Genomic DNA, 15857 nt, shown 5'->3' with positions numbered 1-15857 from the left:
GAGTGAAACTCTGTTTAAAAAAAAAAAAAAAAGGCAGTGCATTCTTTCTCTTGCTTTCTGAGGCCACCCTACCCTGTAACTGATGAGCTTTCAATAAACTCTCTCTTTCCACTGTACGCTGTGACTCACCTCGAATTCTTTCTTGCATGAGATCCAAAAATTCTCTCTTGGAGTCTGGATCAAGACCCCTTTTTCCAGTAACATTAATAATACTGTGTCTTCTTCCCCATTCATACCGTATATGTTTTCATTTATTTCACAACAGTGCTGAAATAAATGGAAAGATATACGGTGTGAATGGGGAAGAAGACACAGTATTATTTCACAGTGTGAAATTTCTTTCAGCGTTGTTGTGTAGTTTCTAGTATATAGGTGTTGGCAGGGATATAGAAAAACTGGAATGCATATATTATGGGTGGGTACCTGCATGAGATCCCAAGAAACAGCAACTAGGCCAGGGTGACTGGAGCAGAGGAAATGAGGAAGAGCCTCTTAGGAGATGTGGTCAGAGGTAACTGGGAAAACAGATCTCAGAGAGTTCACAGGCAACTGCACTGACTCTGGCTTTTACGCCAGGTGAATTTGGAAGTTCTTAGAGAGTGTAGGTCAGGCTAGGTGTGGTGGCTCATGCCTGTAATCCCAGCACTCTGGGAGGCCAAAGTGGGAGGATAGCTTGTGTCCAGGAGTTTGAGACCAGCCTAGGCAACATAGCAGGATCCCCATTTCTACAAAAAATTTTTAAAAATTAGCCAGGCATGGTGGCATGCTCCTGTGGTCTCAGCTACTCAGGAGGCTGAGGCAGGAGGACCACTCAAGCCTGGGAGGTTGAGGCTGCAGTAAGCTTTGATCACACCACTGCACTCTGCCTGGGTGAGACCCTGTTTAAAAAATAAAGAAAAACAGAGAGATTAAGGGGGGGGAGAGAGAGAGAGAGAGAAGGAAGGGAGGAAGGAAGGAAGGAAAGAAGGAAGGAAAAGAGAGAGGAAGGGAGGAAGGAAGGAAAGAAGGAAGGAAGGGAGGGAGGGGCAGTAGGGAGGGAGGGAGGGGAAAAGAAAGAGAAGAGAAGACAAAAGGAAAAGAAAAGAAAAAAGAAAAAGTTAGTTTATGTTAGGGCGTGATACCATGTTTTGACTTCTCTTGTCCAAGGATCCCTCTAGCTGCTGTTGAGAATAGGCTGAAGGAAGACAAAATTGGCAGTGGGAGACCCACTAAATTGCTGTTTGCTACATTTTTAAAAGCGGACTAGTTTAGATCAGTAGTTGAGATTGACAAGACTTGTTTTCTGGTCACAACCCTGCTGACTAAAACAGGATCTAGTCCAGACAGGATAATGTGAAGAAACTGGACAAAATCAGCAGGTGACAGCAAAAGTGACCCTAGCTGCCCTCAATGCTCATGAGCTCAAGACACTCCCACCAGCACCATGACAGTTTATAAACGCCATGGCAATGACCCAGAAGTTACCACGCATTTCCATGGCAATGATCTGGAAGTGGCTGCCCTTTTCCTGGAAACTTGTTAAATAACTCACTCCTTAATTTGCATTAATCCACTCCCTAATTTGCATATAATTGAAGTGGCTATAAGAGAGTATAAATGTAGTTGCCAAGGGTTCACAGGTTGCCAACTCTGGGCGCACTGCCAATGAGTTATCCCTGCTCAGCAAGGAGCAGTACCATTCAATAAAAGATTATTGCCTAATACCCGGGGCTTGCCCTTGAATTCTTTCCTGGTCAAAGCCAAGAACCCTCCCAGCCTAAGCGTCAATTTGGGGGCCTGCCATCCTGCATCAGTTTTGTTGTTGTTTGTTTTTGTTTTGTTTTGTTTTGTTTTGAGACAAGGTCTTGCTCTGTCACCCAGGCTGGAGTGCAGTGGCACAAACACAGCTCACTGTAGCCTCTACTTCTTGGGCTCAGGCAATCCTCCCATCTCAGGTTCCCTGGGTAGCTGGGCCTCCGGGCACACACCACCAGACCTGGTTAATTTTTTTTTTTTTTTAATTTTGTAGAAACAGAGTCTCACCATGTTACTCAGGCTGTGCTCAAACTCCTGGGCTTAAACGATCCTCCCACCTTGGCCTCCCAAATTTCTGGGATTATAGGCGTGAGCCACTGCACTCAGCCTGCATCAGTTCTAACTACCAAATTGAAAGGAACTTTGAGGAGGAAACAGCATATTAAATGCCTATGAGACTGGAACTAGCAAAATCCAGATTGTGGAAACTGCAAGACAATGACCTAATTTTGTCAAAACATAAATTTGAGAGAAAAAGAAAAAAAAGTAAGGGAAGCTATAGTTTACAAGGGACTTAAAAACACAAAATCAAATGAAATTTGTAGACCTCGCTTGGATCCTGGCTTGAATAATCAGATATAAAATAATACTTTTATGAGACAGCTAAGAAAATGCATTCATTGATTATTTAATGAGGTAGGTATCTTAAATTCTATTAGATATGAGAACTGAGATCATGTATTTCAACATGACTTACCTGTTTGTTTGACTTTCAAAAAAGTCTTGCCTGGAAGGATGAGACTATAAAACAATAAAGAACTCATTGTTTGCTTCAGGAAAAACCAAAAAAAAAAAACACAACAATTTATCTAGGCAAACAATTTGCTCACCTGGGCAAATAGCTCTCCTCTCAACACATGGCTCACCTGGGCAAAAATCTCACTTATCAGACGTTAATTTGCTTCTCAAGACTTGTCTCAAGACCTCCATTCTGTTGTGTTCACCAATTCTAAACTATTGTGTCATAGAATTTTATTTTATCTTATCTTATCTGAGATGGAGTCTGTCGCCCAGGCATGAGCCACCACACTCAGCCCTTTACCCAATTTTAGTCAGTTCCTTGCTTTAAAGAATTACATCAAATACCCTTACATCATTTTCCCCTTTGTGACACTGTTGAGACACCACTGAACTTTGTTCTCCTTTGCTGCAACTGGCCTCATAAACTCTACTTTGTGTGATCAGTGGGTTTCTCTGGTGGTCTTTGCAAGAAAGTCAACCATTAATATGATGATTTTGTGACACGTTTATTTTATTTTATTTTATTTTCTTGCAACTTTATCTTCACAGAATGTGGCATATTTATTTTTTAAAAGGGGGAGGCTCAGCTGGATGCAGTGGCTCATGCCTATAATCCCAGCACTTCGGGAGGCCTAGGCAGGTGGATCACTTGAGGTCAGGAGTTCAACAGCTGCCTGGCCAACATGGCGAAACCCCATCTCCACTAAAAATACAAAAATTAGCCAGGCATGGTGACGCGTGCCTAAAATCACAGCTACTCAGGAAGCTGAGGCAGTAGAATTGCTTGAATCCGGGAGGCAGAGGTTGCAGTGAGCTGAGATCGCACCATTGCACTCCAGCCTGGGGAACAGAGCAAGGCTCCGTCTCAAATAAAAAAGGTCGGGGAAGGCTCATATTTTTAAAACTATATATATATATATATATAAAATATATATATACGGTAATATATATATACACACACACAGAATGGCTGGGCATGGCGGCTCACATCTGTAATCCCAGCATTTTGGGGGGCCAAGGCAGGCAAATCACTTGAGGTCAGGAGTTCGAGACCAGCCTGACCAACATTGTGAAACCCTGTCTCTACTAACAATACAAAAATTAGCCAGGCGTGGTGGTAGGAGCCTGTAATCCCAGCTACTCAGAAGGCTGAGGAAGGAGAATCACTTGAACCTGAGAGGCGGAAGTTGCAGTGAGCCGACATGGCACCATTGCACTCCAGCTTGGGCAACAGAGTGAGATTCCGTCTCAAAAAAAAAAAAAAAAAAAGAATATATGTGTATATATATATATATATACACACACACACACACACACACACACACACACACACACACAGAAGGATTTACAAATAAAATGAAATAATGTCCCAAATTTATTTCAATACAATATGGAATAGAGAGTAGGGAGAGGCATAGATGAAATGAAAATGGTCATCATTTCGAGGCAATCATTATTGAAGCTGGTTGACAGCTACATGGGGTTCACTATAAGACTTTTGTCTGGCCGGATGTGGTGGCTCATGCCTGTAATCCCAGCACTTTGCGAGGCAGAGGTGGGTGGATCACCTGAGGTCCGGAGTTTGAGACAAGTCTGACCTACATGGTGAAACCCCATCTCTAATTTTAAAAATACAAAAAAATTAACCAGGCCTGATGGCAGGCGCCTGTAATCCCAGCTACTCCAGAGGCTGAGGCAGGAGACTCACTTGGGCCCAGGAGGCAGAGGTTGCAGTGAGTCGAGATCGCACCACTACACTCCAGCCTGGGCAATGAGAGTGAAACTCCTTCTCAAAAAAAAAAAAAGATTTTTGTGTACTTAGATATATTTCTGAAACGTCCAGAATAAGAGTTTTATGTGTGCTACTCAGACCACAACATTGGAGTTATTCTTCATCTCCCTCTCCTATCCCATATCCAATCTTTTAGCATATCCTGTTGACTCTGCCTTCAAAATACCTCTAGAATCTGACCATGTCTCATAACCTCCACTGCTTCTTCTCCAGTCCAAGTTGCCACCATTTCCCATCTGGATTATTGCAACAGCCAAGAGTCTCTATGCTTCGACCTTTCCCTTCCCACAATCCCATTCTGTTCTCGACACAGCAGCCACAGTGATTCTTTTTTAAAGTAAGCCTAAACCCTCTGTCTTAGCCAGGCATGGTGGTGCACACTTGTAGTCCCAGCTAGAAGTCCCGGCCTCAGGTGGCTGAGGCAGAAGAATCGCCTGAACCCAGGAGTTCAAGACTGCACCGAGCTACGATTGCACACTCCAGCCTGGGCAACACAGCAAGACCCTGTCTCAAAAACAAAATAATAAAGAAATGAAGAAATGAAAAATAAAGTAAATTCTCTCTCTATCAAAACCCTACGGTGACTTTCCACCTCACTCAGAGTAAGAACCAAAGCCCACGGCTGGGCGCGGTGGCTCACTCCTGTAATCCCAGCACTTTGGGAGGCTGAGGCATGAGGATCACTTGAGATCAGGAGTTTGAGACCAGCCTGGGCAACATGGAGAAACCCCGTCTCTACTAAAAATACATTTTTAAAAATTAGCCAGGCATTGTGGCAGGCGCCTGTAATCCCAGCTACTTGGGAGGCTGAGGCAGGAGAATGGCTTGAACCCAGGAGGCAGAGATTGCAGTGAGCCGAGATCGTGCCACTGCACTCCAGCCTGGGTGACAGAGCGAGACTCTGTCTCAAAACAAAATAAATAAATAAATAAATAAATAAATAAATAAAAATTAATTAAATAAAAAGAAAAGTTATCCTAAGGGAAGAGAGATGAGGCCCTGATACAGCAGTGCACAGCCGCTGACACCCTCATCAGCCAGCAGTTCTCTGTGAAAGATGTACAGCAGAATTCTGTGAAGGGTGCCTGTGGGGCAGTGCCCCCCAGTGGACAATGACCTTTAGACAAAGGCATTACCTGTAAATGATCTAGTGTGCTAGAAGACTGGAAAAGACCTGCAATTTCCATCCCTGGAAATCCAGGAAATGCGAACTAAGACAACAGTACGTTGCCTGGCAACTTTATAAACAAGAGAAGGAAATAGAAACTTTGTTCAAAACAAACTTTAAATGCAGTGTTTCATTTTCTGGGCATGTCTCAAGACAAACGACCTTTTTTTTTTTTTTTCCTTTCAGAGTCTTCATTCTGTCACCCAGCCTGGAGTGCAGAGGCACAATCTTGGCTTGCTGCAACCTCTGTCTCCAAGTGATTCTCCTGCCTCAGCCTCCTGTGTAGCTGCAATTATAGGCAAATGACTTTCTTTAGAAGACCAAAAATGGCCGGGCAAGGTGACTCACGCCTGTAATCCCAGGACTTTGAAAGGCCAAGGCAGGTGGATCACCTGAGCTCAGGAGTTTGAGACCAGCCTAGGCAACATGGCAAAAATCCCATCTCTCCTAAAAATACAAAACTTAGCTTTGCATAATGGCAGGTACCCATAATCCCAGCTACTCAGGAGGCTGAGGCATGAGAATTGCTTCAGCTCAGGAGGCAGAGGTTGCAGTGAGTCAAGATCACACCACTGCACTCCAGCCTGGGCAACAGAATGAGACCTTATCTCAAAAAACAAAACAAACAAACAAACAAAAACTACATCATGGAATGAAAATGGAAAAAATGTTTCATGGTACCTACTAAGGCTAAACATATGTATATCGTATGGCCCAGCAATTCCACATCTGGGAATATACTCAAGAAAACTGATTGCATGTCCATGTACAAGATTGCTTCTAGCAACTCTATTCATAGTAGCCGAAAATCAGAAACAGCCCAAATGTCCATCAACAATACACTTTAATAAATAAACGTGGTAGAGTCATAAAATGCAATGCTACACAGCAATTTTAAAAAATAACATTCACCAACATGCAACAGCATGGTCAAATATCATGACATAATGTTGAGTGAAAGAAGCTAGACACTGCTCAGGAGGCAGAGGCTGCAGTGAACTGAGAGCTTGCCACTGCACTCCCGCCTGGGTGACAGAGCAAGACTCCATCTCAAAAAAAATAAATAAAAACGTGGCCGGGGCCGGGCGCGGTGGCTCAAGCCTGTAATCCCAGCACTTTGGGAGGCCGAGACGGGCGGATCACGAGGTCAGGAGATCAAGACCATCCTGGCTAACACAGTGAAACCCCATCTCTACTAAAAAATACAAAAAACTAGCCGGGCGAGGTGGCGGGCGCCTGTAGTCCCAGCTACTCGGGAGGCTGAGGCAGGAGAATGGCGTGAACCCAGGAGGCGGAGCTTGCAGTGAGCCGAGATCCGGCCACTGCACTCTAGTCTGGGCAACAGAGCGAGACTCCGTCTCAAAAAAAAAGAAAAAAAAAAAAAAACGTGGCCGGGCGCAGTGGCTTAAGCCTGTAATCCCAGCACTTTGGGAGGCCAAGGCGGACGGATCACCTGAGGTCGGGAGTTCGAGACCAGCCTGACCAACATGGAGAAACCCAGTCTCTACTAAAAATACAAAATTTAGCCAGGCATGGTGGCGCATGCTTGTAATCCCAGTTACTTGAGAGCCTGAGGCAGGAAAATCCCTTGAAACCAGGAGGTGGAGTTTGCAGTGAGCTGCGATCACGCCATTGCACTCCAGCCTGGGCAACAAGAGCAAAACTCCCTCTCAAAAGAAAAAAAAAAAGAAGAAGAAGCTAGACACCGCCAGACGCAGTGGCTCATGCCTGTTATCCCAGCACTTTGGGAGGCCAAGGTGGGTGGATTACTTGAGGTCAGGAGTTCGAAACCACCCTGGCCAACATGGTGAAACCCGTCTCTACTAAAATGCAAAAATTAGCAGGACAGGGCTGGGCGCAGTGGCTCACACCTGTAGTCCCAGCACTTTGGGAGGCTGAGGCGGGCGGATAACGAGGTCAGGAGATCAAGCCCACCCTGGCCAACACAGTGAAACCCCATCTCTACTAAAAATACAAAAATTAGCTGGGTGTGGCAGCACGTGCCTATAGTCCCAGCTACTCAGGAGGGTAAAGCAGGAGAATCTCATGAACCCGGGAGGCGGAGGTTGCAGTGAGCCGAGATAGCGCTCCTGCACTCCAGCTTGGCGACAGAGTGAGACTCCATCTGAAAAAAAAAAGAAAAAAAAATTTGCCGGGCATGGTGGCCCATGCCTGTAGTCCCAGTTATTCGGGAGGCTGAGGCAGGAGAATCACTTGAACCCAGGAAGCAGAGGATACATTGAGCTGAGATTGCGCCACTGCACTCCAACCTGGGTGACAGGGTGAAACTCCGCCTCAAAAAAATAAAAAATGAAAAGAAACGAAACAAAAAGAAAAGAAGCTAGGCGGGGCATGGTGGCTCATGTCTGTAATTCCAGCACTTTGGGAGGCCAAGGTAGGTGGATCACCAGAGGTCAGAAGTTCAAGACCAGCCTGTCCAATATGGTGAAACTCCCTCTCTACTAAAAATACAAAAATAAATAAATAAATAAATAAAACAGCTGGGCATGGTGGTGTGCTCCTGTAGTCCCAGCTACTTGGAAGACTGAGGCAGGAGAATTGCTTGAACCCAGGAGGCGGAGGTTGCAGTGAGCCAAGATTGCACCACTGCACTCCAGCCTGGGTGACAGAGTAAGGCTCCATCAAAAAGAGAAAAGAAAAAGAAAGAAAAGAAAAGAAAGCCAGACACCAAAAGAAAAGAAAGAAGCTAGACATAATTGTATATGCATTTTATATAAGCATTAGGAAAAGGCAAACCTAACTTGTGGTGACAGAAATGAGAAAGTGGTTACCTCTGCATGCTATTGAGTGGGAGAATGCACAAGGGAACTTTCTAATATGACGGGAATGCTCTATATCCTGATCTAGGTGGTGGTTACAAAGATATGTACATAAATTCATTGAGCTTCATACTTCAATTTTTGTGCTGTAAGTTATTTCCATTTTAAAGGTTAAAATTTTAAAGTTTGAAATAAAACAGAATAAAATAAACAACTAGTGTATCAGTACTTTCAAGATACACAGAGGATCAGAATGCAGGACCAGCCTGGTGGAGAATATATTGGGGTCGGGGAAACAGGGCCCCAGGTGCTCGCATTCCCTCTCCAGCCACAAGGGGGCTCTCTCCCCACCTCAGCTCTCTACAGCCAGGTCCTCTGGAAAACCCAGCGGCACATGACCTCGCCTATTCAGAAATGTCACTGCTGGCTGGGCGAGGTGGCTCACCCCTGTAATCCCAGCACTTTGGGAGGTCGAGGTGAGAGACTCACTTGAGTCCAGGAGTTCAAGACCAGCTTGGGCAACATAACGAGACCCCATCTCTACAAAAAAAATAGAAAGAGAAATACAATCTCACGGTTCAAAATTCAGTAAATATATACAACCATTGTGAAAAACTGTCAGCATTTAGCATAAACATATGCATACCTTATGACCTTGCCCTTCAGGTCCTGGCCTACATACCCAGCAGAAATGCATACATATGTTCTCTAAATGACCTGTACAGGAATGTTCCTAGCAGCACTGTTTGTAATTGCCAGAGATCGGCAGCAACCCAAATGCCCTCAACAGTTAGAATGAATAAATAAATCACAGTGGAATGCTATACATCAATGAGAATGAATGCCATATAACAACATGGATAAATCTCATAAAGCCAGGCACAGTGACTCAATGCCTATAATCCTAGCACTTTGGAAGGCCAAGGTAGAGAACTGCTTGAGCTCAGGAGTTCAAAACCAGCCTGAGCAACAAAGTGAGACCTCATCTCTATAAAAAATAAAATAATTGGCCAGCTGCGGTGGCTCACGCCTGTAATCCCAACACTTTGGGAGGCTGAGGTGGGCAGATCATGAGGTCAGGAGTTCCAGACCAGCCTGGCCAACACAGCAAAAACTCATCTCTACTAAAAATACAAAAACTAGCTGGGCATGGTGGCGGGTGTCTATAATCCCAGCTACTCAGGAGGATGAGGCAGGAGAATCGCTTGAACCTGGGAGGCAGAGGCTGCAGTGAGCCAAGATCGCACCACTGCACTCCAGCCTGAGCTGGACTCTGTCTCAAAAAAATAAAATAAAATAAAATAATTAGCCGGGTGTGGTGGTGTGTGCCTATAGTCCCAGCTACTTGGAAGGCTAAAGTAGGGGAATCACTTGGGCGTGGGAGGTTAAGGCTGCAGTGAGCTATGATTAAGCCACTGCACTCCAGCCTGGGCAACAGAGTGAGACCCTCAAAAGAATAATAATGATAATGTTGCACAAAAGAAGCCAGACTCACACAGAGTATGATTCCATTTATATGAAGTTCAAAATGTACAAAATTGACTGGGCACGGTGGCTCACACCTGTAATCCCAGACCTTTGGGAGGCTGAGGTGGGCAGACCACTTGAGACCAGGAACTCGAGACCAGCCTGGCCAACATGATGAAACCCTGTATCTACTAAAAATAGAAAAATTAGGTGGAGTGGTGGTGGGTGCCTGTAATCCCAGCTACTCAGGAGGCTGAGGCAAGAGAATCACTTGAACCTCGGAGGTGGAAGTTGCAGTCAGCCGATATCACGCCACTGCACTCCAGACTGGGTGACAGAGCGAGACTCGGTCTCAAAAAAAAAAAATGTGCAAAATTAATCTCTGCTGTTATGAGTCAGGATAGTCCGCCTTTGCAGGGAGGGTGAAGGGAAGGGGGCACAGGGAGAATTTGGGGGTACTGTAGGTCATGATCTCCTTACAAATGTGGGTGGTAGATACATAGATGCATTCAGTTTGTGAAAATTCATCCAGCTATAGATTTATGATATGTACCCCTTTTTAAACATACGTTTCAATTAAAAGTTTCTAAAAGGCTGCCAACAGCTAAGCCATGAAAACTCTCGTTCCCCACCCCGTGGGAATTCCCTTTCCAAGAGGCAACCAAGCTACCAATGGCTTTTGGAATCCATTCAGAAATAGTTGGTGCCTATACAAATATGCATCTACACAACATAAATAGACACACATACACACACAAATATATATTCACACACCAGCAAATACACATATGCACACACACACATCACACACTACAAATACACACATACGCACACAACACACACAATTGTACACACACATATGCATGAACACAGGCATAAATGGAGATGTACATACAACACATAACACATGGATGATGTATATACACACATGCAACACACAACACAAATAAACACAACACATACACACACAAGTGCACACACACATATTCATTCTCTGTTTTTACATGGATGGTTTACACTTTGTTTTACCCACTTTACATTACACCTTGGAAATCACTTTATGTCAGTCCCGAAAGAGCTTCTTCATTCTTTTTTATAGCTGCATCAATGGCACAATCATAATTGGACTATTGCAACACAGCAGAAAAGACTACAGGCTCCCTAGCCAGACTGCCTGGGTGTGAGTGCAGCCTTGGCTGGCTGTGTGATCTTAGACAAGCTACTTAACCTCTCTGTGTCCCAGCTTCCCCATCTTTAAAATGAGCCAGCTGGTCGCAGAGATTGATGCCTGTAATCCCAGCACTTTGGGAGGCCGAGGTGGGTGGATCACATCAGTGTGACCAACATGGTGAAACCCCCTCTCTACTAAAAATACAAAAATTAGCTGGGCATGGTGGTGCACTCCTGTAATCCCAGTACTCAGGAGGCTGAGGCAGGAGAATCGCTTGAACCCGGGAGGCAGTGGTTGCAGTGAGCCAAGATCACGCCACTGCACTCCAGCCTGGGCGACAGAGCAAGACTCCATCTCAAAAAAAAAAAAAAAAAAAAAAAAAAAAAGCTCCTAATTATAGTACCTACCTCATCCAGTTATTGTGAAAATTAAGTGAATGATTATTTATAAAGCACTGAGAACAGGGGCCAGGTATTCCATGAGTGTTACACAACTGTACATATCCTGGTATGGGACACTGAGATTTTTCTAATCATTTTATATTTAAGACAATGCTGTAATGTACACACTTATAAATGTATCATTTGCCACAAGTGTGAGAAGTGGAATAGTGGGATAGTGGGATTGGTAAACCAAAGAGCGTTTGTGCTGGTTATATGAAGAGATGTCAAATTTCTCTCCATTACAGTTGCACCAATTTACACTCCCTCCACAACGAAGGAGAGAACTGATTTCTCACCATTACCCTGGTTGTGGTAATGGTTTCACAGGTGAATACATATGTCAAAGCTCATCACTGTATACCTCAAATATGTGCAGTCTTTTGCATATCAATTACACCTCAATAAAGCTATTTTTGTTGTTGTTGTTTTGATATGGAGTTTCACTCTCGTCGCCCAGGCTGGAGTGCAATGGCATGATCTCGGCTCACTGCAACCTCCACCTCCCAGGTTCAAGTGATTCTCCTGTCTCAGCTTCCCAAGTAGCTGGGATTATAGGTGCCTGCCACCACCCCCGGCTAATTTTTGTATTTTTAATAGAGATGGGGTTTCACCATATTGGTCAGGCTGGTCTCAAACTCCTGAGCTCAGGCGATTCACATGCCTCAGCCTCCAAGTTCTGGGAATACAGGCATGAGCCACCACGCCCAGTCAATAAAGCTAATTTTTAAAAAATTATCATGGTCTCCCTTTTGAGAAACACTTAATGGAGGCACATAATAAATGATTCAACTGGGATGCAGCCAGCAAAATCCCGAATGTTGCAAACCCTACGAGAAAAAGGACCCTATTTATTCACCAAATGTACTGTAAGAGAAGGGAGTGAGGAAGAGGGAGAATCCAAAAATTAAGAGAGAACTAAGAAACTGATCCATTAAATGCAGTGTGTAGATCTTTGTTTTTCTCATGAGTTGAATAAACCAACTGTGCAAGAAATGTTTTATGGCGGGATGCAGTGGCTCACACCTGTAATCCCAGCACTTTGGGAGTTTGAGGAGGGAGCATCACTTGAGCCTGGGAGTTTGAGACAAGCCTGGGCAGCACATGAAGACCCTCATCTCTAAAAAAAGAAAAACATAAATAATCCAGATATGGTGGTGTGCCTGTAGTCCGAGCTACTTGGAAAGCTGAGGCAAGAAGATTGCTTGAGCCCAGGAGGGCAATAGGCTGCAGTGAACCATGATCACACCACTGCACTCCAGCCTGGATAACAGAGAGAGGCACCGTCTCAACAAAAAAAAAAAAAAAGAAGAAGAAGAAGTTTTATGAGACCCCCAGTCAAATTTAAGGCACTGACCAGATAGTTAATTATATTAACAAGTTATTGATAACTTTTAGATATGATAATGATATTACAGTTATTTTCTTTTAAGAGTTCTTACAAGACACTAAAGTTTTTGTCTCTTCAGTATGTATCAATGAAAAGATATGTTTAGGGTTTATCTCAAATTAATTGGAAAGATAGATGAAATAAGAACAACTGGGTGTTTAGGGAGGATCATTCGAGCTCAGGAGTTCAAGGCTGTAGTGAGCTATGATCGCACTACTCCAGCCTGTGGGCAACAGGGCAAGATGAAAGAAGGAAAAGAAAATGAAAACAAAACGAAACGAAAAGAAAAGAGAAAAGAAAAAGGGAAGGGAAGGGAGAAAGAGAGAAAGATAGGGAGATAAAGAAGAAAGAAGGAAGGAAGGAAGGAAGGAAAGAAGGAAGGAAGGAAAGAAGGAAGGAAGGGAGGGAGGGAGGGAGGGAAAGAAAAAGAGAAAGAGAGAAAGAAAAAGAGAAAGAAAGGGCTGAGTGCCGTGGCTCACACATGTAATCCCAGCACTTTGGGAGACCGAGGTGGGTGGATGACTTGAGGTCAGGAGTTCAAGATCAGCCAAGCCAACATAGTGAAACCCTGTCTCTCTTAAAAATGCAAAAATTAACCAGGTGCAGTGGCACATGCCTGTAATCCCAGCTACTAGAAGGCTGAGGCATGAGAATCACTTGAACCCAGGATAAGGAGGTTGCAGTGAGCCGAGATCCCCCCACTGCTCGCCTGCCTGGGTGACAGAGCAAGACTCTGTCAAATAAATAAATAAATAAATAAATAAATAAATAAATAAATAAATAAATAGAACTAAAAAAGAAGAAGAGAGAAGAAACACTGCTCTGAATCTCCTCCTGCTCTTCTCCCTCCACATACACACCTGCCTCAAGATTGGTGGAGCTCTGTATAGTCTCCTTTTAGGGGTGAGCAGGGGATAATTTGAGAACTGAGATGCTTCAAGTTACTCCTGAGGCAGGGTTTGGGTTTCCTTAGAAGGATGTTGGCCTGAAAATTTTAAAAGACATGGCACAGGTCGGGGATTCCCGGGGTTTTGACCCCAATGGAGACACACAATGCCCTGAAAGGGCACTGTCTTCCTCCTTCACAGAGCCCTGGAAACACATCTTAGCTTTCTGGAAACTTCTTGAAATTCTCTGGAAAGTCCCTCCAGGAAATTTGGAAAAATTTGTCCTCATCGGGGCCATACTTTTGGCATATGTAGGTGTCAGCCACTTTGGTGGATCTGTACTGTCTCAAGTCAACTAAATGGGAACTGTTTTCCCAGATTTCCCTTCCCTGGATGGTTCCGAGTTAGCATGAGCCACAAGGCACTTTGTGTGAGAGTTGGAGGGTGGAAGTGAAACAGTATATATATATATAGTTTTTGTTTTTGAGACAGAGTTTCACTCTTGTTACCCAGGCTGGAGTGCAATGGCATGATCTCGGCTCACTGCAACCTCCGCCTCCCAGGCTTAAGTGATTTTCCTGCCTCAGCCTCCCAAGGAGCTGGGATTACAGGCGCCTGCCACCATGCCCAGCTAATTTTTGTATTTTTAGTAGAGATGGAGTTTCACCATCTTGGCCAAGCTGGTCTTGAACTCCTGACCTCAAGTGATCCACCTGCCTCAGCCTCCTTTGGTGCTGAGATTACAGGCCTGAGCCACCACACCCAGCCAAGCATACATCTTCGTTATGCACTCAGAAGATTCCAGCACTTTTGCAGCTCACATGCATAAGCACTCATCTGCTGGCCACTTTGTTGATATGGGGCCCATAGCCACGCCAGCTTCTATCGGATATTCTGTTTCAATTTCTCTAGCTCCTGGGCAACACGCCTGTTTAACTCTGTGACTAAGGGTAGCTTCTCCTTCAAGACCTCCTGCCTGTGAAGTTGGAGAATGAAGGTGATGAGAGACCATGCAGGTTCCAATCCACCTTCCACTCACCCTCACAGGTCCAGGGCATCCTTGCTTCTCACTTCACAGCCACCTTTCCTTCCTGAATGCCTGCCCTTCAGACTTCCGTTTCCAGCACCAAACCGGAAACCAACAGCCTTGGGTAGAGAGTGGAACCAGCTCTCACAACTGCGTCAGGCCAAATTCCCATAATGAATCCCTTTTTTTTTTTTTGAGACAGAGTCTCTGCTCTGTTGCCCAGGCTAGAGTGCAGTGGCCTGATCTCGGCTCACTGCAAGCTCCGCCTCCCGGGTTCACGCCATTCTCCTGCCTCAGCCTCCCGAGTAGCTGGGACTACAGGCGCCGGCCACGACGGCCGGCTAATTTTTTGTATTTTTAGTAGAGACGGGGTTTTACCATATTAGCCAGGATGGTCTTGATCTCCTGACCTCGTGATCAGCCTGTCTCGGCCTCCCAAAGTGCTGGGATTACAGGCGTGAGCCCCCACGCCCGGCCATGGATCCCTTCTTTTATATTGTGGTAGCTAGCTCCAAGATGGTGCCAGTGATCCTCACCTCCTGGTAGTGTCCTCCCACCATAAATCAGGGCTGACCTGTGCAACCGGTTTTGGACTGCAGCAGTGATTCTGTGTGACTTCCCCATCTAGGTCATAAGAGACATTGCCACTGCCACCTTGGTCTCCTGCATTGATGGCTGCAGGAGAAGCCAGTTCATGGGTCAGGAGAGTATTCAGGCAGTGTGGGCGAAAGAGTACCTCGGTGCCAAGGCAAGAGACTTGAAGGCACAGACTGTTTCAGTATAACGAAAAAAATAATTAGAATAAGAATAGTCAGAATACAAATTAGATATAGAGATGATCATGGACAATTATCAATCATTATTATAAACATTATTAATCATTAGCTTTTAATATTACTCTTTGTTGCATTACTAATATAACCTAGGAATAACCGGCAGGTATAGGGTCAGGTGCTGAAGGGACATTGTGAGAAGTGAAGTAGAAGGCAAGAACTGAGCCTTCTGTCATGCCAGCATAAGGGCCGCTTGAGGGCTCCTTGGTCAAGCAGTAGCGCCAGTGTCTGGGAAGAAACCCATTACTTAGCAGACCGCAAAAGGGAGTCTCCTTTCCTTGGAGGAGTCAGAGAACACTCTGCTCCACCAGCTTCTTGTGGAAGGCTGGATATTATCCAGGCGTGCCTGCAGTCATCCAGAGGCCTA

At 44.9% G+C, this 15857-nt stretch overlaps 1 protein-coding gene across 2 annotated transcripts in view; it reads right to left on the bottom strand.

Moving 5' to 3' along the window:
* Positions 1-15857, bottom strand: part of LYPD3 (LY6/PLAUR domain containing 3) — a 50643-nt gene that overhangs the window by 5862 nt on the left and 28924 nt on the right. For both annotated transcript variants that reach the window (XR_003306919.2, XR_003306920.2), the window contains one exon: positions 2492-2535. The gene's annotated coding sequence lies outside the window, so the exon portion shown is untranslated. The remainder of the gene's footprint in view (positions 1-2491; positions 2536-15857) is intronic.

Source organism: Piliocolobus tephrosceles, chromosome 21, assembly GCF_002776525.5.
Source record: "Piliocolobus tephrosceles isolate RC106 chromosome 21, ASM277652v3, whole genome shotgun sequence".
In the NCBI taxonomy this organism is placed as follows: domain Eukaryota; kingdom Metazoa; phylum Chordata; class Mammalia; order Primates; family Cercopithecidae; genus Piliocolobus; species Piliocolobus tephrosceles.
Note: the sequence above shows the minus strand (reverse complement) of the source record. Positions and strands in the feature narration are given on the sequence as shown.